Genomic DNA, 23,325 nt, shown 5'->3' on the forward strand with positions numbered 1-23,325 from the left:
TTATAAAAATATTTAATTTCATTTATTATGTCATTCACAGAAGTTGAAAAAACTATTTTTTATTTTTTAGATAGATAGGTAGATATGCCTCATCGATGCTATCAATGTTCATCAAAAAAGTTTAAGGAATTTGAAATTAATTTATTATTATGCATTAAACTTTTCAGATTATTTTGGATTGAAAACCTAATGTATTCTGGAAAGAAAATTTGTAATTAAGAGAAGTTAGAAGAAATATATTTCAAAAGTTAAAAAATATATAAAATTCATTTGAATGAAGATAACTCAAGAAAATCAATAAATAATTTAATTATTTTAATAATATAATATATATAATATTTTATTTAATAGTGTTTGTAATTCTTTAAACACAAATAATCAAAAATAAAAAAGAAAGGCTAAATAGTAAATATAAGAATATTAAATACACATTGAGGTGACAATTTATAATTCAATTGTAATTTATAATGTAATTTTTTTTCAAATTCATAAAAAAAATTTTTATCTCTATTTCTTTTCCTTATATTTCTTATACATCACATTTTAAAAATAGATGAGAATTTTTTAATCAATTTTTGTTTCATTTTTAAATTTGAATCCATAAATAAATAAAAATATATAAAAATAAAAATCAAATTACATCAACAAAATATCAATATCAAATGGCTAATTCAAAATTTACATTATGTTTATTTGAGAAATTAATTTTTAATATTCGATATAGCGGTACTGAAAGAAAAATTGATCCAATTAGTATATGTAAATCATGAAATCCAGTAGTACAAAAAATTGAACCATAAATTCAATCATTAAAGCAAAAAAAGGAATTTAAATTAAAGTAAAGTAAGAAGAAAAAAAGGAATTTAAATTAAAGTAAAGTAAGAAATTATTCTATAAATTCAAAGAACTGTTCTAAATAAAGAATTTAATAATCTAAAAGATAAAATAATTAGTCATGGACTATTTGTGACTATATGAAATGGAAAGTTTTTTTTCATTATTTATTAATTAAAATTAATTTGATTCTGAAAAATATAAAATTAAAAGAATCGAAAATACATATCTTTGAATAATTAATACAAAAATTTCTAAAGTTAATAATATATTTTAAATTAATAAATTAATTGGAATTATTGTAATAAAATTTCTAATAAAAATATCTAATAATGTTAAAATTAAATATTCTGAAATTGAATTTATTGATAATCGAATTGATAAAGTTCATTGATAAAGTCGAATAATTAATCTAATTAATTCAATAATAATTATAAAATTTATTAAAAATACAGAAGAGCTTCTATTGGAAATCATTTCTTTTATTATGGAACATCAAAAGCGTGAAATCAATTTTTCAAGTTTCAATATTATATTTCTTTCTCTACATAATTTCATTTTATAATAATTCAAAATGAAATAAAATTTTAAATTATAAAATACATAATTCTACCTCTATCATAGAGAAGATAAAAAGAAATATATTACCAGAAGAAATTGTATGCAAAACATGGAAACATGAGAGTTGATTTCACATATTCAAAGAAATTTTTTTTCCAAAAATAAATTATTCTATACATAACATTTTAAAATATTGTATATATGTAAATTTTCATTGAAATCAAATCTTTCATGATAATTCAATTTCTTTACAAGATAATATAAACAATTTTTGTGACTATATATTAAATTACGAGTAAGACCTCGAATAATAAATAGTAGCAATATCAGTAGTCTAAGTGTTCAATATAATTTTTTAGATAATCCAATAATTTATATTATTTTGTTTAAAGTGAAACATGACAATTTTACTGTATATTACCCGTATATATATATATATATATATATATATATATATATATATTTATACTTGTATGTACATATATATTCGTTTCAATCAGTTCTTTCAGCTTTGGTCTCTTTTACCTCTTCCTTATCAAATTATTTTTCAAATTGCTAGTACTATATTGCACTTCCTTCTTTTTTTTTCTTTTTTTTCAATGTTTCTAAATACACAGGAATATTGTTAACGAAGATATCATCAGATTTATATATATTTTCGCTTATAAATTTATCTTCAAATTTTTTTTATCACTCATTTGTTCAATTACGTATTGCTTATCATATCATTTTCAAACTTCTATCTAATTTCACTCTGTCATTGCCTATCATTGAATATATATTAAACATATAAAAATATATTAGATAGATATCATATTCTCCTCTAATAAGGAACGATCACATCCGATTCAAAATTTTCAACGACACTATGTGATACAATTGTATACATTCTAAATTGAGTCGTTGAATCTAAATATAATTTATTTCCATCTAAACTTTCAATTGTTAAAGTACCATCTCGAAATGTGTATCTGCATCATCCGTAGTTAGATTATCGAAATCTAAAATTTTATTTAAATAAAATGTGTATTTATTTATTAAGTATTTATTACGTAGAAATTTCATTAAAATATTTCATATCAATCTTCTTACCTATTTTATCTTGTTCATCCTGTTACGTAATACGTTAATGTTAATGTTCTTTTGATACGCTTAATTCATTTCCATCTAAACTAATATTCACAACTTTAAATTCTTCTGAAAACAAAATTATCATTGTATTTGGCAAATGCTCAAATCAAACGTAAAAAGTATAAAAATGTATGTAAAAATATACGTTTACTATAATCATAGAAGAAAGACAATATTAATGATGTTAAATTCTGTCTGTTTTAATTTTCTAATGAAAGATGAAAAAATGAATATTTTAACCTGACAGATGTTTAATCCAAGCTTAATATTTTATTGCCATTATATTTTTAGATACACGTTGTACCGAAGGATCAAAAATTCCTATATCTGGTAACTAAATTTCTTGCTCTCTTTCATTACATTTAAAGATGATAGAATAGAATAGCTTTAAAGTTAATGCATCTGCATAACATTTTATGGTTGCCTGTGTACGTTGACAGTGTGCAGTGACAGGCATATTGGATGTATTTTTTCTTTATAAAAAAGAAAAAAAGATATTGATATATTTATTACATGATATATTTATTATATATATTTATTACAAAAAAAGTTGTTACAAAAAGTCATTGACGTTAATATTTGTCTTATTCCAATAATATATATATATATATATATATATATATATAGAGTTTAATTTTTAATTTTATGATTTAAGGAAAACTTACACATTTAAGAAGATTAGAGTCAAAACTTCCTTCACCATTTTGACAAGAAAACACAATGCAGTTGGATTCTTTTAATGAAACGAGTATTGTCATTTCATTACAAATTATTACAAATTTATTAATGGCAATTGAACAAATCCACACGATATTACCTTTATCTCAAATTTAACTTCTATAGAAAAAAATTGAACTATTGTGCCCGTAATAAGCTTACATGTGCTTCGGTTCATGAATTTTCTTTTTTCACCAAGTTCTTTAAATATTCCATCACAGTATTTATAGTTTTTAGAACATAAACCACGAGATTAGACCATTATAATTTCCATTATAATTGTCGAATATTTATGCATTGTCCATTTCCACCTAATACAGTTAAATAATATTATTCATTATTAGTAATACGGACAATTATATTTTTTTATGAAACAAAATATATTTGAAATGGATAATAACAAAAGTTATTATGAGTTTAAATATTTCTGTTTTATTAAAATTCTCAATTATATGGTATAATTTTTAAAAGAATGTTCAAAATAACGACACTATGAAATTTCATATGGATTGAAATTATATGTAAGATTTATTTTTATTTATATTCTAAAATTCTATTGTACAAACAATTGTGAATTTTATAATATGAATCTGTAAAAATGTTGAAGAAAAAATAGTTATAAAAATAGTAAATTATTTACACTTTCACATTTTCAAATTAAACAAATAAAGAAAACTATAGAAAATTAAAACACTTCAGTAAACTCTTCAAATATTTATTGTTTCAAACCACTGATTTTCTTTTTTTTATTTCTTTTTACTGACAAATTTTCAACTTTTATAAAGATTATAATCATTAAGGTTACGTAAAATTGTTTCGTATTATTCATACCAATCTTTTGAAATTATGCATTGAATTTATTTGAATTTTTATAAATTATATTTTAAATATATATATATTAATATATGTGTGTATATCTATATATATGCGAATATGATTTACAAAATACAAATTCACAAAATATCTATTAGAAAATATCGTGATTAAACGTGACGTCAAAAAACGATATTTAAATTAAATAACCTATTTTAACTCTTTTATAACAACATTCGATTTAAAGTATTAAAAATATATATAAAAAATAATATAATATATACATATATTTACAATATATCGATCACATTGTTATAAATTATAATAATGTATCATACCTGTGAACAATATTACTTTCAATTATTTTAATTGTCATAATTTTGATATATATTTAGTTCTAATATATGATATCACGAATTTATTTATCGAACAAACAGTACTAATATTACCAGACGATATATATGACAGATTTTCATAAAAATATAAATTATTTATATTATCAAAATCTTTATCTTTCTTTAATTTTTACCTTTATAAAAGGATACAATGCATACTAAATACATGTATGTATATATATATATATATACATACACACATTTATATTATATTCCTTCATATATATTAATTTAAATATTAAATTATTTTTTTTTTCAAAGAGTTTTTTTTCAATATCTAATTTTTGTTATTAATAATAAGGTAAAAATATATCATATAAAAATTATTGTAATAAATAATGTAGTATTTATTTTTGTATATAAATAGATTAAAGCAATATTTTTAATTAGATTAAAATATATTTTATTATTTATTATTTTTTTTTTTGATTATTTAAATGATAATGTTATTAAAAATAAAATTTGTAAAATTAATTTAATTTTAAATTTAAAAATTTCGTTTATTAAAGAAATAAAATATGAAGATATTGCTAATATTTCTTCCTCTTAAAAAACAATTAATGTTATTATAATTAATAATTGTGATTAAAAAACAATTAATGATTAATTAATAATGAACTTATTGGACAGATGAAAAATAATATAGTAGAAATATAAATTGAATATACAATTAAATAATTAATAAAATTGATGGATTATTATAAATTTATTTAAATAAATTCTTGAGATTATTGAAATTATGGTTGATAATAAAATTTTAATAAAATTAAAATTATGTTATAATCAATTTATTATAAATTATAATTTTAATTATATATAATAATAAATATTTATTTTTCAAAAAATAGTTTAATTAAAAATGATAATTTTGGGAATTATCGATGTTAATAATTTAAATTTTTTTGAAATTTTAAATAAATTAGCTGAAATATTATTTTAATTTACAAAATTATATTTTTAATTTACAAAATTAATGTTTTAAATTAAACTATTTAGCTAAATAATAATTAAAATTTATTAAATTAATATTTTTCATAATTTTATTATTTTTTATATTTACATTATACTACAATGTAAATTTTCTAAGATTTTTAATTTTAACAACAATTTTTGGTTATTACAGTTTTATTTTATATTATTGGTAATTAATACATGAAATTAATACATGATTACTTTTAATTTTTTTAATCTTTTCTGTTTATTGAATTAGTTTTGGATTTATCAATATTAGTAAGAATAAATTATGAATTAGATCATCAAAAGTTAAGAATATTAACTATAATTAATATTTATTAATTTAGGATTATTATGATTTTATTAATATTTCTATATTTATTTGTATTATTTATTAAAAATATAAATAATTTAAATTTAATTATAATCATATTATTAATAAATTTATTTAATTTTAATTGAATTGAACGAATTTTTATTTTTTGTAATTTTAGTTTCAATAATTTTTCTTACGTGTTGATAATATTAACTTTATGAGTTTTTGGATTAATTTCTCTATCATTAAATAATAATAGAATAAATTGTTTGTTTATAAATTTATTATTAATAATTCCATTATTATTAGTTTTTATATCAATAAATTTATTGGTATTTTATTTATTTTACGAGTTAGTTTTACTATTGATTTTTTATTTTGTTGTTAAATGAGAATACAGTGAAAATCGTTGATTATCAGGACTTTATTTAATAGTTTCTATAATAATTTTTTCATTATCTATATTATATATTATTTATTACATTAATTGAAATAATTGTAGATTAAATTTTATATTAATTGAAATATTAAATTTAAATCTAAATTTAAATTTAATATTATTTATGTATTTATTGATATCATTTTTAATTAAAATTCCAATTTATTTATTTCATGGTTGTTTATTAAATGCTCATGTTAAAGCACTTTATTATGTATCAATAATTTTAGCTTCAATTATATTGAAATTAGGAGGGTATGGAATATTACGATTAATAATAATTTTTTAAAGAATAAATTTATTTTTATACAAAATATTTTAATTGTAATTAATTCATTTGAAATTTTAATTTTAAGATTAAGATATGTTTATCTCAGTATGATATAAAATCTATTATTGCAATTTCATCAATTGTACATATAGGATTAATAATTATAAGAATATCAACTTTTTTTTAAATAAGAATAAATGGTTATTTATAGTGGTTATTTAATTAATAATTTCTCATGGTTTTAGATCTTCAGGATTATTTTTTTTTATTAAATGTAATTTATAAACAAATTAAACAAATATAAAAGTGTATATTTAATATTTGTTAATAAAGATATAATTAATTTTATACCTACAATATCTTTATTTTGATTTATAATATGTTGATCTAATATAGGATCACATGTTTCATTAAATTTAGTAAGTAAAATTATGGTAATTGGTTTAGTATTATGATTAAAATTTGTAATACTTATTTTAATGATATATTGTTTATTTAGATTTATTTATTCAATTTATTTATTTATATTTATTAATCATGGAAAGATTTAATATAATAAATTATATAAAATTTAAAATCAATAGTGGTTCAATGATTGAATATTTTATTTCAATAATATATTGAATTCCATTAAATTTAATGTTTTTAAAATTATATTTTATTTAATGTTTATTTAAATAGTTTAAATACTGATTTGTCAAATGAATGATATAAATATAAATTTATTTTAAATTATCATAAAAATATTAATTTGTGAAATTTTGTTATTTAAATTTAGATTATTTATTATATTATTAAGATTGTATTTTTTATATTTAAATAAAATTGTTATTTTTGAATAAAATATTTATACATTTAATTCTATAAAATTTAATTTTTTAATAATAATTTATTATAAACCATTTATATTTATTTTCGAAATGACTATATCTTCGTTAAAAAAAAGGGATAGAAACGATTTTTTGATACTTATTGCAAGCTGGAAAGATTGCACTTTACATTCAATATCCGCTGGTTAATTTTTCAAAAAGCAGTTTAATCGCTATGATTGAATATATTTATTAAAATTTTAGAACCTTCAGAATTGTGTAATCATGAAATTGCTATATTTCTGACGAAAGTAGAAATACATGCGACTTTTTATGGTGATTCCAAGCCAGAAAAATTAATCATCCCATTCAATTTTTGCTGATGAATCTATGACAATTTAAAACGTCATAAAAAAAAAAAAAAAGAAGAGTCTCGTAATCTATAGGATAAGAAATTCTATAAACATAACAAACCACTTAATCTTCAACAATAGTAGAATTATATAGTGAATAATAAATTTTGTCTAAATTTGTAAAAATACACTTGATAATCTGTTCGTGGCGAGAACCAAATTTCATACGAAATTAATCAAAGAAATCATAAATTCACAAAGAAATTACAAAATCTTAAGTAAAAATCCTATTTTGACATAATTTTTCATTATGAAATTTGTTACTATGATCAGACAATACTTTGCAATCGTTGAAAATGCGACTTTATCAAAAAATCTTTAAAAATCGCGTTTCGTAAAATTGAAAAAAGAAAAATCGATTTTGAAAAATGCATCTAATAAAAAGTGGCGTATTATAATGGAAAAAAGAGACGCAACAAGTTGATATTTGAGTTAAATAAAATTCTGACACGAAAACTAGCGATTTTGATAAAAATTATAACTTTTCGACACAAAAATCGCTGATCGTTAAATTACGGCAAATTGGGAATCGAAACTGATCAGAGAGAGGATATCTAAAATAAACTCGAATTGATATGACTAAATTCTTCCATGAAAACTCAATTTTGATATCAAAATTGTTGATTTTCGTCACGAAAAATGTTTTTACGGCAAATTCCGCATCGAAAACGTTCCGAGAGACGTTATCCAACGCAAACTCGCCCTGTGTTACTCAAATCCTGCAACGAGAAATTGATTTCAATAAGTTATGCAACTTTAGTCAGCAGAGAGTTGCGACAGCAGCCTAGTAGTGTCGAATGCATAGTGTCCACAAGAAAGAACTAGAAATTCTTTCAGGACCACTGAAACCGAATTACCGAGACATAGTCCTAACGACATACAGGAGGGAACTAAAAATCATTCTAATAGCACTGAAGTCAAATTATCGAAGACGACATTCAACATATAGGACTTATCTCTGATCAAATATCAATCGATCAAAGATATCAATCGATCAGAGCGCGGAACTTTGACTGACCACCGGAAATAGAGCATCAGTCTAATGATCTCTTGCAACCTTTTCATGACGATTCATGACGAAAAAAGTCACGAAAATAATTAATTATAAAACATGAGAATAAAGACATGAAAATAAAATTGAGAAAGAAATTAGAAAACGATTCGGATAAGATAAATCAAAAAAAAGTCATTTCTTAATAAATTCATAAGTAAGTTGAAACTATAATGTTTTTACTTAATTTCTTATAACGAGAAATTTTCAATTATTTACTCTTATAAAATTTAATTAAAATAAATATTTAACATTCCACATATTAATGATAAAAATTATATAGTATTTATTGATTTTATTTTTTAATTAATATGGTTATAATTACCTGTATCTTGTTTATTGCTTCATTTTCATTTACATATGTATGTATATATAACATGTATATATAACATTTAATATATTTTATATATATATATATATATTATATATATTATGAATAATATTAATTTTATATAATTTATTACATCTTCATTTTTTTATTCTTCTAATTTACTTTTATTTTTAACTTTTAATTATATTTTTAACATTTAATTATACTTTTCTTTTATTCAACTTAATTTTTAATCGTTTTAGATTTTATTCAATATTATATATATAACAGTTAAATTATTTTTCTATTTATATTCTTAAAATATCTTATATTCTTAAAAATTATATTCTTAACATGAAAGAATTTACTATTTCTCGAATCGAAATCAAATTTAAAAAATTTATTTATTTATTATAATTTACCATTAATAAATATTGATTAGAAAATAATCTTAGAATTAAAGAAACAGAAGAATCATTTTCGTTGAATGAACATCATTATCGTTGAATCGTATCATATATTTTACGTTAGTAAGAGATTTTCTTTTGGTACAAATGATTTTTAAATAAAATATATTATATTTTTTAAATATATTTTTTAAATATATAAATATAATAATAACTAAATCAAAATTATAAACTATGAAAGAACATACAAAGTAAATTTTAGACGCTTAATCATATAATATTAATTATTAATTAATATATTATAAATTTAAAATTATATTGTTATATAAAAATTATTAAAATTATTAATTTATTTATATAAAATATTATAACATTTATATAATATTTCGAAATAAATATAAATACTACTAATTATTAATAATATTAAATTTAATATAATTTGAATATAAGTATTCTGTAAATTATATAAATATTTAATGTAAATATGAATATAAATATAAAAATTATTTTTCACTCGCAAAATTAAATTATATACGTTCTTAAATTTAATGTATTAAATTGTATTAAATTTTCATTATTTTAAAATACGATTATTGCATATAACTCATAAATTAAAAATAAAAATCTAAAGTTCTTTACATAAAAATAGTATTTAAAATATTTTCATATAGATATAACTCGAAAAGTAATACCGTAAAATAGCGAAATAAACTTTAATTTTAAAAATTTTAAAATGTTAATAATTGTTACATATATTACTGTAATGAATTATAAAATCCATAAATTAACAATAAAAAATTAAAAATTAATAAATTATTGACTATTATATTAAGAAAATTGATTTTGATACGTTCGGCAAGTATCGTATATGTTCGTCGGGCTTTCTGACACTCGGCGCTCCCTTCCATTGCTCTCAACAAAGTCGCGCGAAGAAAGTCATTTATTATCGAATCTTCGTAATAGATAGATCGAAACTAGTACACTTTAGTTAAATTAAATTTTAAATTATATCTCCAAAAATTTTTAAATACGATATAATTTAAAAACTTTTAATTTTTAAATTTTGATTTTTTAATCATTTTTATTCTTATTTAATTTATTTTTATTTTAAATTTTTACTTTTATATAATTTATTCTGAATTAACATTTAATATATTTTATATATTACTCATTCATTTTGTTTATTAATATTAATATTTTCTTTTCTTGCTTTATTCATTTATACATTTATTTATCGAATTATTCATTAATTAATCGAATTATTCATTAAATAATTAATTTACATTAATTTACATTTACATTTTATTTATTTTTTAATTTACTTTTAATTCTAAATTTTAATTTTATTCAATTTTTAATTTCTTTAATTTACTTTTATTTAAACTTTTACTTTAACTTTTCATTTTTAATTTGCTTTAACTTTTAACTTTTATTTCAATTTAATTTTTATTTTTTAACTTAACGTTACAACTTCACACTTGTAATTTTTAAGTTTTGAATTTACTTTTACTTTAACTTTTCATTTTTAATTTGCTTTAACTTTTAATTTAATTTAATTAAATTTATTTTTTCAATCAAATTAATTTTTAATTTATTCTATCCTTTATTGACATTTGCTATTAATATAATAATTATTTGCCTATTTATTTAAACATTTGTTTATTGATTTATTTATTCATACATTTATTTATTTATATATTTATTTATTTATTTAAGTTTATACTTTATTATTGTTATACGGGTCTCGATGTAGTCACCTCCTCGTTGGTGAGACCTGGTAATTGGCATCAATTTTCACTTTCTATTAAATCATTAAAAATTAAATGATTATATACATTACATTAAAAAAATTTTATTAAAATTTTAGAAAAATTAGTTTTTGAAAATTGATGCCAAGCTGAGAACTACATTAATCTTTTTTTATATGTTTCAGATTTTTCTAATTTATGTATATTATCTATTATTTTTCTTATTATTGTAAAATTTTGATTATTTTGCAAAAAATTTCGAATATTTGTAATTCGCGACATATCTTATTCAAAGCTATAATCCAGATATTGATAACAAACAATTACATATATAATTTTTCTAAAATAATAACTTAAATTTTTAATTATTTTTTAAAGAATATTTTATTCGTAGCATTATTTTCATAAATAAATACTTGAAAAAGAAAAAGATAGAAAATATTCGAATATATTTTGAATATTTTACTTCTTTTTCTATCCCATCCCTTCCCTATTAATATAGTTTCATTTTCAGCAAATTTTTGTGACCGCGCGCAATGCGGTCAATAGAGTCAGTTCTTTGTTTCGTAAAGTTTTTTTAAATCCTTCAATGGATAACGCGAAATTAGAGTCAGTGTTTGCTCCGTAAAAAATTTTAAAGTAATTTTTTAAAATATTTCAATAAATAACGCGAAGTTAGAGTCAGTGCTACTCTGAAGAGGACCAAGACATTTCCACATCCTTCCTCCTACACTTGACGATGGCCTTCACGATGATGATCTTCCTCCATGGACCATAGCAGCATCAATGGTGAGAATCTTCGCATCTAATGGTGAGTCGCATGCATTTATGTTCCTCCGGTCATTCAATCATGTCGTAGGACGAAAGGTCCGAATCGACACGAGTGACTGGTTGTATACGTAGATTTTTGCAACGAGCATAGTGACCACGGGTATTTATTATACCCATGAGTAGTAACATTTTCTGTGTTTTATTTATTAGCTCAGGCTAGGTCTTCTTGCACATCGCGTTTTTAATTTAAATAAATATTAGTAATAAAAATCTTTTTTCATTTCTTGTTTCATATATTTTTTAAATAAATGATTTTTAATTAATGATTATAAAGTCTTTAACTTATTTTCTCCGTATACGAAAATGTAATTAATAAATTATATGTGCAAGAAGACGATATACGCGACAGGTAGATTTCAGAATCAAAGCAAAATTTGAATATTGTTTTTTTATTTTCGAAAATACGCTTTGATGAAAGGAATCGCTTGAGGTTATTTCTATTTCAATTTTTAACTTAGAGTCAATTATTTTATTTTGCATTTAATCTTTCTTATTTATTTTTAATTTTTTCTTTTTCTTTTTATTCGATAAATATCTCAATATTCATTAGCCCGTTAGATATATAAAGCATTTATAATCTAATCTATTTTTTTAGCTCAAGATTTTCAGGTTTAACCCCTTCCGTGTTGCCTCGATCTCGTTCGCGTGCCCAGGTGCTACTTGGATGAGAGAGAGGCAATGGGTACGATGATGACAGTATATAAGTTAATAATACAGCGACTGACGATGAATCAATGATCGTGCACGACGTATTTTCCACATTATGTTTGTGTGTGATTAGGCTGTGGAATTGCGTCGTTTACGATTATGTATTCACTATTATCATCATTCTATTACAATTAATCACCGCAATATTACATCTGTTATGGAATATTGCTAATTATAAATTTCATTAAATATCATTTAATAATAATATCATTTCCTTAGAAGTTATACAATATTTTTTCAATCATAAATATACAATAATTACAATAATTAAAATATATAATTACAATTAAAATATATTTTTATCGCAATGATCACTAGACATCGTCAGTCGATTTCAATGAAAATGATACGTAAAGTTAAAGTGTGAAGGTAGTGTCAAGCTCGGATGACGGAGGCGTCCCGGGACACTCTCCCTAGTGTAGGCTTTTTGCACCCGGGTGTAATGAGTGAGAACCGTGGAGTGAATGTGTTGGTGTGCCTGTTTTGCCATTTTTTTAAATATAGCGCCAGGCAGGATAGGTAGCATACTTTCTGATGCGAATGTTAATTATAAGTAGGTAGGGCTGGGCAGGTTGTCACAGTCTTTGGTAGACGCGTTTTCGCGTGACAACCTGTTTCAGGAAAACAAATTTGAAAGATCGAGCGTGAGGCTGAGACGAGTGGTCGTCAATGGTCACTCGTTTCTTGGCCTTGCTCTCGATTTTTCGAATTTCGCGGTCGCGGTCGCGAAATGGGCGAAACGAACGTTGAACTCGAGATTTTGCCCATGTGCGACAATGGTCACTAATGGCTATTGGTCGTCCATGTGCGCTCAGCTTCCGCGATTTTTAATCTATTTTTTTTCTTTTTTTTTTTTTTTTTATATGCGAATAGGAAATCTCGAGTCTAGTTGTAAGTTTCAGCGTGCATCGCGCCTGAAGAAAGAAGACCGAAGAGGCCCGACACACTGTCACGAAGAGGGCTGCAACGAATGGTTTCTCATTTTTTGGATCTTTTATAGATGCAAAGAATGGGAAATCATTGTTACTACTTTGTCACTATGCTCGTTTTAGAGTGTGTAGTTGTAGTAATAGTTATTGGTCGATGTACATTCCGGTCCAACGTTACAATTATCATGGGTGGTTTTTTATTACAATAATTAGTGTTGCGAACAAATAATAAACGCGTTTGTTTTAGCGTTATATAAAATATAATTTTTTTCAAATTTTTTTCAAAAATATTATTAGAAATTTGCATATTTCTTTTATTTCGAGTTTTAATAATTACAGAAATATTTAATTTTCAATTTATTTGTACTTTTATTAAATTCATTTTAAGAGTTAGCGTTGCGTTAAAAATTGATCGCGTTTTTTTTTAAAAGTAGTGTTGCGTTAAAAAATAATCGCGTTTTTTTAAAAGTAGTGTTGCGTCTATAAAATGCCCATGAATTTTCCACTAATATTGTGGAAATTGTGGTCCTGTTTTTGGATCACCAAATGCAGTTATAACGACTGCAAGAGAGTAGTCCTTATAGCCATTTTTTGGCTATTTTTTCTTTTTCAGCGCCCCTATTGAAGTATTTATTAATGAAAATACTGCTAAAAAGCTTACTTACTATATTATAAATATTTTTTAATTGTCGTAGAATTAAAATCATTATGGTAAGAATATTAAATAAATTAGTATTCTTACTATGATATATCGATAAAAATTCAAAATTCATTTTTTTAGAATGAATCATAGAAATTGTTTGTTATCAAAATTAAAATTAAAATTTTTAAAAAAATCAGTTCATTCTTGAATTTTTTAATTATAAAATAATTCTCGATAAATATTCGAATTTATTTTGCAAAATATCAAAATCAAATTTATATTTTTACATTTATTTGTTTTACATTTAAGATTTTTAATTTATTTTTACTTCATATAATTGTTCTTATATTTAATTCTATTCAGATTTTTCTTTTCAGATTCTTTTTTTCAGATTTTCTTTTCTTCAGATTTTCTTTTTTCAGATTCTCTTTTTTCAGATTCTCTTTTTTCAGATTCTATTTTTCAGATTGAATTTATTCTTACATTAAATTATTTTTTACATTTCATGCATATTTAATATATGTAATATTTGCAATCAAATCTAAACATTCAATTTAATTATCTCTATCAATTGTTGATATAATATAGATATAATATAATATGGACATATATATATATATATATATATATATATATATATTGCAAATATCAATTACGCTATCATCGTTGAACAACGTAGAATTAATTATAAGCGACGAAGGTAAAAAACTCTTGTAAAAATCATTATAAAGATCCATTGTACATTAATTTAAATAATTATGTCATTTCATAATGTATTTATAATTAATTAATATTTCTTCTAATTTATTTATTGTTATTAATTAATTTTTTATATTTTATTTGTAATGTTTTATATTTAATTTATTTATTAATCATTAATTTTAATGTTTTTTTTTTATTTATTAAATTTAGGCGGGTCTCGATGCGTAGTCACCTCCTCGTCGGTGAGACCCGGTAATTGGCATCGCTTTCCAAAATCGTATATCACAAAATTTATTATTTTTCATTAAAGTTTTCGAAATATTTTAAATTTAAAAATATCAAATATATTTCATCAATGATAGTGTACGGAAAGCGATGGCAAGCCAAGAACTACGCACATCTGCAATCCAGTATAAACTTTGCATAATTCTTTTAATTATATTATAAATTATATTATATTATATTATATTATAATTTGTAATATAAATTAATTATATTACAAATTTAATCATTTAATTATTTTAACTTTTAATTTTTAATTGATTAAACTGGATTGCAGATATTAGTTATAAGTATTAATGTATTATATAAATTATATTAAATTTACTATAATAAGTGCGTTTCCATCCGTATCAAGATATACTCCATAATTTAAAGCGAAAACTAAAAATTTTCAATTTTTTTACTCTTTTTTATATTCTCGCTTTTCATTTTCATTATTTTTCATATCAAGTTTTTATTCTTATCATTATTTCAATCGTTTCTTTACTTTCTTCCTCAATTTATCCTTTTGATTATTTTATATTTTCTTCTTCTCTTTATCTCAAATCATGCAACAGTGGTAGAAGTCGTTGGGCCGATGCTCTGCTTCCGGTGACCAGTTAAGGGTTCGCGCTCTGATCGATTGGTACTCTCAAGTACTCGATCAGAGTTAGGTCTCGTGGTTGAACGTTGTCTTTGTAATCCGGCTCCGGTGGTCAGGGATTTATGCCTTGCTCCTTCCTGTGTCGTTGAGACATAAAACGTTCAACTATTAGACCATTGTCGTAACCCTCGATTGGTCACGACTGGCAAGTATCATCCGTCCATCGATTTTCGTAAGTCCATTGATGTAAGTCGTGATATGAGAACGATAGAGAGGGTTGATTTTTCATCGATTACGTATCTTAAGTTCTTTTTTTAATGCTTGTTATTTTATTGGTGTGCATTTAGTTTTTGAATTTTTTTGAGTTCTCTCTTTTTTTTATTGAAGTTTTATTTATTATAAGTGATTTAGTATAAATGATTTTAAATATTTCTTTTTTTCGCTTTAAGTTAGAAGAGAGTATTCTTGATACGGATAATATTAATAGAAGTGTTATGTATTGTAAATTATAGATTTAAGGTACGGAATAACTTAGTACTAAGCTATCATCGTTGGACAACGTAGGACGACAATGGACGACGTGGGACTTAATCTTTAATTTTATTATATATTTCCTATTAAGTAATTAATAGAAATTTTATATGTGTTATATGTATATTACATACCGAAATATGTAAAAAAATTTTGTAAAAATTTACTGCGTATTCATTAAGTTATATAATTAATTTTTTAAATTTCTCCTTCTTTTTCATCGATCATGGAACCTTACGTATTTCCTTAATGCTTATTATTTTTTTGAAATGCATTTAATTGGTTTTTCAACATTTGTATTTTAAATGCCCTTTATATTGTAATTTTATTTAATAGTAATGATTCTTTTAATTTTTCCTTTTCCGCTTTATATTAGATGATAGTATTTTTTATATGGATGCTATATCAGAAATATATTATGGTTTTAGTATTAAGATGTTAGTTATTAAGTTCATTTAAAATAATTTAACATCTCGACGTACAAAGTGGGATATACGACGACGGAAGACGTGGGACGACAATAGACGACAATGGATGATATTGGAATTAATCTTTAATTTTATTATATATTTCTTCTAATTAATGTAAATTTTATACGTGATATACACATATTACATATCGAAAAATGTAAAAAATTTCTGTAAAAATTTATTACGTGTCCATTAAGTTATATAATTAATTTTTATTTTATGTTTCAGATTTTTTAATTTTTATATGATATTTTGTTTGTGTATTTCTTATTTTTGTTCAATTATTTTGTTCAATTTAATCATAAATTTTTAATGCTTTTTTTTTGTTTGTCAGATTTAGATGGGTCTCGATTATATTATCTGAAACTATATTTATAATTGCATATTTTTAACATAATTTTTTTTTAAAAACTACTCAAAAATAGTACGTGTCATCTTATTTATTTATCAATGAAGATAAAAATTAAATTGAAGCATATAATTGTTTTGAAAAAAAATGTTAACTTCAATTTAATTTCCTTTTAAATTAATTTTTCAAGAATAATTTACATGCGTTCTACATTATTATAAATTGATGAAAGTTAAAATGCTTGCGAGTGGAATTTTTTGTTAAAAATATATTATAATAAGATCTTTAGATCGTTTCTTTTTCAGTTTATGAAAAACCGTATTTTCTATATATTTCAATACTTCAATTTTTTTAATATTATAATTTGTTTTTAATATATAAATGAATAGTATGAATGAATAGTAATATATAAATGAATAGAACTGATAAGTATTTGCTGATTTCGTTTTTATTTTCCATTATTTTAAGGTTTTGTTAGATCTTATTATTTTTTTTTGTGTCATGAAACATTGGCAATTTTTTATATTGCTTAATTAATATATCTTTTGTAATATTTTAATGTTCTATTTATTTATAAGATTTCATATATAGAGATTGTAATATCGTTTTGTATATAAGTTTTTTCTTTATAAGAACTTTTTATGAGAATTTTATTTTAAAAAACAACAGTTTTAAAGAAAATAATATAATAATTATTAATATAGTCAATATATTTTTTTTATATTTTATTTTTACATTTTTTTCTTTTTCTTTTATATATTTCACATTAATATAATAAATAAAATATATAATAAATTTAATATAATAAATAAAATTTAAAAATATGTACACATTATTTTACATTTTGGAATTGAGATTTATCTTTAAATAATTCATATGTTATTATATAATATAATATTATATCATTGTATTTTATAATAAGCAAGAGATACTTTTTTTTCTTATAGTGCACAGTTTATATAATTTAATTTTACTTTATTCAGTTATTTATTAATTTATGGATTACATTGCGAAATTTGTTCTTTTTTGTTTTAGAAATTAATTATGACAGAATTGAATTCATTTTTCAATATTGGATTTATTACATTACTCAATTTTGATTTCATTAATTTTATTTGTTTCTTATCTTTAATATAAAACTATTATATATATTGATATATTGATATAAACTATTATGACTAATTTTAGATTATATAATAATCTAAAATAATAATCTTAAGTAATGGTATTTTTTTATTTAATTTATTATAATCTTCTATGTCATACTATTAAAATGTTTCTAAGCATTTAAAAATATTAAGCATAAGTATTTTTTTTATTTGTAATATTTTCTAATTCCAAATGAAATTTCATACGAATTTTGTTTTGTCATAATTACTAAATTCTTATAAAATTCCTTAAATAAAACACGAATCAGGAAACAGAAATGCTCTATTCTCAATTTTCAAAAAATTTTGATAAAATTATGTGATTTTTGTCAGAAAATTATGTGACAACTAATAACGATAAAAACGTTAAATTTTAAAATAAAAAGAAAAGCTGAATATAATATTTATAACTATAATTATTTGTAATTATATAAACTATAATTATTTAAATAAAAACTATCAGTTTGTGATATTAAATACGAACATTTTTAATATCATGTGAAAGAAGCATTCAGAAAATTCTTAATAACATTTCTCTGCTATATGAAATATGGGTATAATTGGTATAATATATATATATATAAAAAATGAAGAAAGGAATATTCTGATAGAAGGACACATAAATATTTAATTAGAATATTAATAGAAAGAAAACTATTAAAATGAATATTATTAAAAAGTATTATTATTATTTATTATCTAGAATTATTAATTTTCATTTCCATTTCCAATATATATGAGTCATTTCAGACCAAATCGATATCTTTTTACTACAACTTGAATTTTGTTAATAGTATATATTCCTAAGAAATATTTATGATTCATGCAATAATAGGAATAATTTACTTTATTGTTTTTTTAATTTTGAAATTATTTAAAAAATATATAATAAATCTTTAAAGCAAATAATTTATATCAAAATACTTCTTGTTCATATAAAAATTGATTTCAAATAAAATTATTTTTGCCATTATTAAAGGGATTTTTTTTTCCATTTTATTCATACAAAATCAATTTGTTTTTGTTGCATTTTTATTAAGATTTTTTTTATTTTTAATTTTCTATTGTAATTTTTTATTTTAACTATAAAATTAATTTGTTAATTTGAAAATATTGGAAATATTTTGTAAATTTAACTTAAGCTAAGTAAATTTAATTTAAGCTTTGAAATATTATTTATATATATATTACATTAAATATATATATTTTAAAATATATTTATGTTTCTGAACGATAATAATATTTTTACACAATAATAATTAAGAAAATCAAACAATTTAATATTATACTTGTAATATTTTTTAGAATATCATAAATATTTCGAACATTTTATTTCAATAATTCTATTTTTCTAATTAATTCTAATAAATTTTTATTTAAAATATTGTCTTATTTTTTCGTTACTAACACAAAAACTTTAATGTTTGATATGTACTTGTTAAAATCGAAACAACTATGAATATTGCACAAATGTGGTACCTGATCTTAATACTTGAAGGACTCCCTACTGTCGTAAGACTGTATAATTATTTATATTATGAGTTTTGAGTGACCGAATGATACTTTGACTGTTTATGGTTAATTGTAATGATTCTAATTGTATTTTGACACAAAATTTATCGTTGCTAAATTCTATCTATTCTAAATGACCTAGAACTATCGTAAGCTTTGGTTTTTTTTTCCAATACTAACATTTCGTGAGAATGTACACCAAAAGAGGCTTAGAAGGACCAATTGTCACGTTGGAAAGCGGTTTCGAAGAATGAGCTTTCGCGGGGCAGCTTTGCGCTTGCTTCCACGATGATCGCAAGACGTGCAAGTGTGATTTGTAAAGTGGCCATTGCTACATCGCTGTTTAAATAAAAAATCTGGAAAGCATTAGGGAATTATATTTCGTAAATTATAGTTACATTATTAAAGATATTGTAATTGTTGAAAATAAAACCAGGCTAACTGATCGCTTTACAAGTTTTGGTTCCATTCTTAAGAATATACACTATGATCATCCAAAGAAGTGGAAATTTTAGAATCTTTTAAATAGTACATTATTAAAACGGCTGTATTTCCGAAGATACGAGAGATAAATACGATTTCCACTGCTTGTTAGCGGGAAACTTTGTCCCTTGCATACATTTCATTTGTTTCTGGATGACAAACGGTTCATAAGCTATGGTCATCCAAAGAAATTTTAGAATCTTTAAAATAGTGCATTAAAACGGCTGTATCTCTGATGATAATAGAGTTACATACGATTTTTTGTGGAGATTGCAAACGGGAAACATTACTCTTTAAACTTAAATTTCACTGATTATTCTATATACAAATAAACTAAAACGCTATCACCGTATAAAAAAGAGGAAATTTTGGAATCTACATTAATCTTCGAAGATAGTAGAGATAAACTGATGAATAATCAATTTTGATCAAAATTGTAAAAATACTCATGAAAATAGCTGTTATGGCGAAATCTCTTCCGAAATTGGTCGAAGAAAAACGTGATCAAGCATAAAATCGCCGAGATATTACAAAATATGAATTATTTGTATAATATATTATGCTAATTTATATTATAAATATAAATGAAATAAATATAAAATAAATATGCATTTTTAGTCAAAGAATATCATATAACATATCATATAAAATGAAGAAAAAAATGAAGAATAAATAGTAATTAATACATATATAATTGAAAATTTGAATGAACTAAATATATATATATATAAAATATATATATACATACATATATGTGTAATATATGTATAATAATATATGTATGTATAATATATATGTGCATATATTTATTACAAATTTTAAATTTATATCGAAATTGGAACAAGGAGGAAAGAAAAAATTTGAAAAAAAAAAACAAAATTTTATATCAGATGCCAATACTATATCAGTCCTTTGTTAATTATATACAGATATTGCAATTGTTAACTTGAATATTTCATCAATAAATTTATTACATTTTATGTGACATGTTATGTGACATGTTTTATTCCTAAAATGAATTGATTATTCATCTTGTTTAGAAATTTTGAAACAAATTAATTATAAGACATTTTTATTTTGTGATTCTAATTTATTTTTATATTTACATGTTTACTATATAATATATACTAATATATATATACATACTACATATACATGTTTACTAATATTTTTTTACTTTATTTGGTTTTTTAATAATATTAACTTATTGTTATTTATAATTTCTTGATTTCTCTATCACTATCGTTCTTTATTCAAAAATTTATACATCTTATATATTTTTTATATGTTATTCTTTTATATGTTTTTTCATTATTTTTTCTCTTCCTTGACTTTCCGATCTTTGTTTCACAGACAAGTCTGTAAAAATTAGTTTGACAAGAGTTTTTTCTTGCCTTTTTTTTTTGCCAATTTTGTAATATTCTTTTTTGAAATAATGACATTAAAACTTTTTAAATTAATGGAAGTTACTCTAATTTGATTACCCATCATCAGGATAAGCACCAGTAACATCGTATTGAAAGAAATTGTTTATGTATTACCAACTGGTGTTTTGTCTACCGAAGAAGGACCAAGAAAAAAAGATCGCGAAAAAAGATTTATTAGCTATATTTCTTTTATATAAAACCTAAAATTTTTAGAGAAAAATCAAGGCCTTCTTGTCAAATATGTTTGCAGTGGGTACAAGAAAATTTTTCTCTTCAAGTTAACGTAAAGCATATATATGAGAATTATGAAAGAAATCTGTTTAACTTGAATGATTTGGAGAAATATTTTTTTCTCACACTCATCTAACGTGAAAAGTCGGATCATTCAAAACCAAAATAGACACTGTTCCTGGGTTTGACGAGATCGAAAAATATCAACTATAATCCTATGAAGTAATAAATATTCTCAAGTTATATAATCTTTTAATAATTATTGAATTGCAGCCTATTTCTTGAAATCGCAGTTATTTCTTATTTCTTAAAAAGGAAAAGAATAATAACGAATGCGAGAATTGTATTCCTCTGTTATATTGATTATATTGGATTTATATATAATCGATACAAAACAAAGCATAGTTGCATAGTACTCCTTATCAAAAGAGTTTTATACCAGACAAAAAAATATTATAATATTATAATATGCACATTCTGATCGAAATCTCATAAAACAAAGTGCAAAAAGGCTTGATCGTAATACAATTGAATATTAGAAAAACATTTGATACATTACTCTACGAAAAGTTCACAAGCAGTATAGTTTATATAAACTCATATACAATATGATAGGTCAACTGTCCAGTTTGTTCCACGGAGTAAAATAGAAGATTCTTTATCTCTCTTTGTTTCAATATATTTTTAGAACCCCTTCTCTTCGCGATGATCTAATACTAATAACGAATTCTTGACCAGGAATCTTAAAAATAACAGAGAATTACCTAAATATATTTATATCGACATCCAAATGCCTTTTGATGTATCAATGAAAGATTCCTATCATATGAAAGATTTCGATTTCTATTTTAATAGTAGAGAGCATATCTCGTTTCCGGAAACACAAATAAGATATTTGAGAGTTGCGTTCACTCTCTCGAATAAGTTAATTATTCGAAATATCGCCATAAAAGAAAAAGACCCAGATAATAAATTTACTTTCCACGTATCTCTATTATTTTTAATTGCAGGAATGGCATTAGTGAAAATGTTGAGGCAACTTGTAATTTTCGAGAATTTTCTTCACTCGTCAGCGTCTATTGTTACGAACTTTATTTATGCGGATAAATGAAATGGGGAACTAGATTTCTAAAGCTGGAGATCATATGCATCAGTTTCGGTTTAAAGGAATTATAATTTTTTAATGACGTCATTCAAATCTTCGCACGGATTAGAAAATAAATTTAAAGCTTGACCAGACTCAACTGGCCGATTATATAAATCAATAAGTAGAAGGCAGATAGAGAATTAAAAGAAGAAGAATTAGAAGAAGCGAGAAATAAAATGT

At 21.8% G+C, this 23,325-nt stretch overlaps 1 long non-coding RNA gene across 4 annotated transcripts; it reads right to left on the bottom strand.

Annotated features, from left to right (window-relative positions):
* Positions 1 to 1,984: 1,984 nt before the first annotated feature.
* LOC113219364 lies at positions 1,985 to 4,555 on the bottom strand. 4 transcript variants are annotated; one of them, XR_003306423.1, is made up of 5 exons: positions 4,395 to 4,555; positions 3,192 to 3,554; positions 2,767 to 2,999; positions 2,488 to 2,592; positions 1,985 to 2,396 (listed from the first exon to the last, which is right to left on the bottom strand). It is a non-coding gene; the product is annotated as an uncharacterized LOC113219364 (long non-coding RNA). The 4 variants fall into 4 exon arrangements; XR_003306421.1 differs by lacking the exon at positions 4,395 to 4,555 and adding an exon at positions 4,075 to 4,123; XR_003306422.1 differs by lacking the exon at positions 4,395 to 4,555 and adding an exon at positions 3,884 to 3,915.
* Positions 4,556 to 23,325: the final 18,770 nt, after the last annotated feature.

The sequence above is a fragment of the Apis mellifera genome, unplaced genomic scaffold (assembly GCF_003254395.2).
Source record: "Apis mellifera strain DH4 unplaced genomic scaffold, Amel_HAv3.1 GroupUN_246, whole genome shotgun sequence".
In the NCBI taxonomy this organism is placed as follows: Eukaryota; Metazoa; Arthropoda; class Insecta; order Hymenoptera; family Apidae; genus Apis; species Apis mellifera.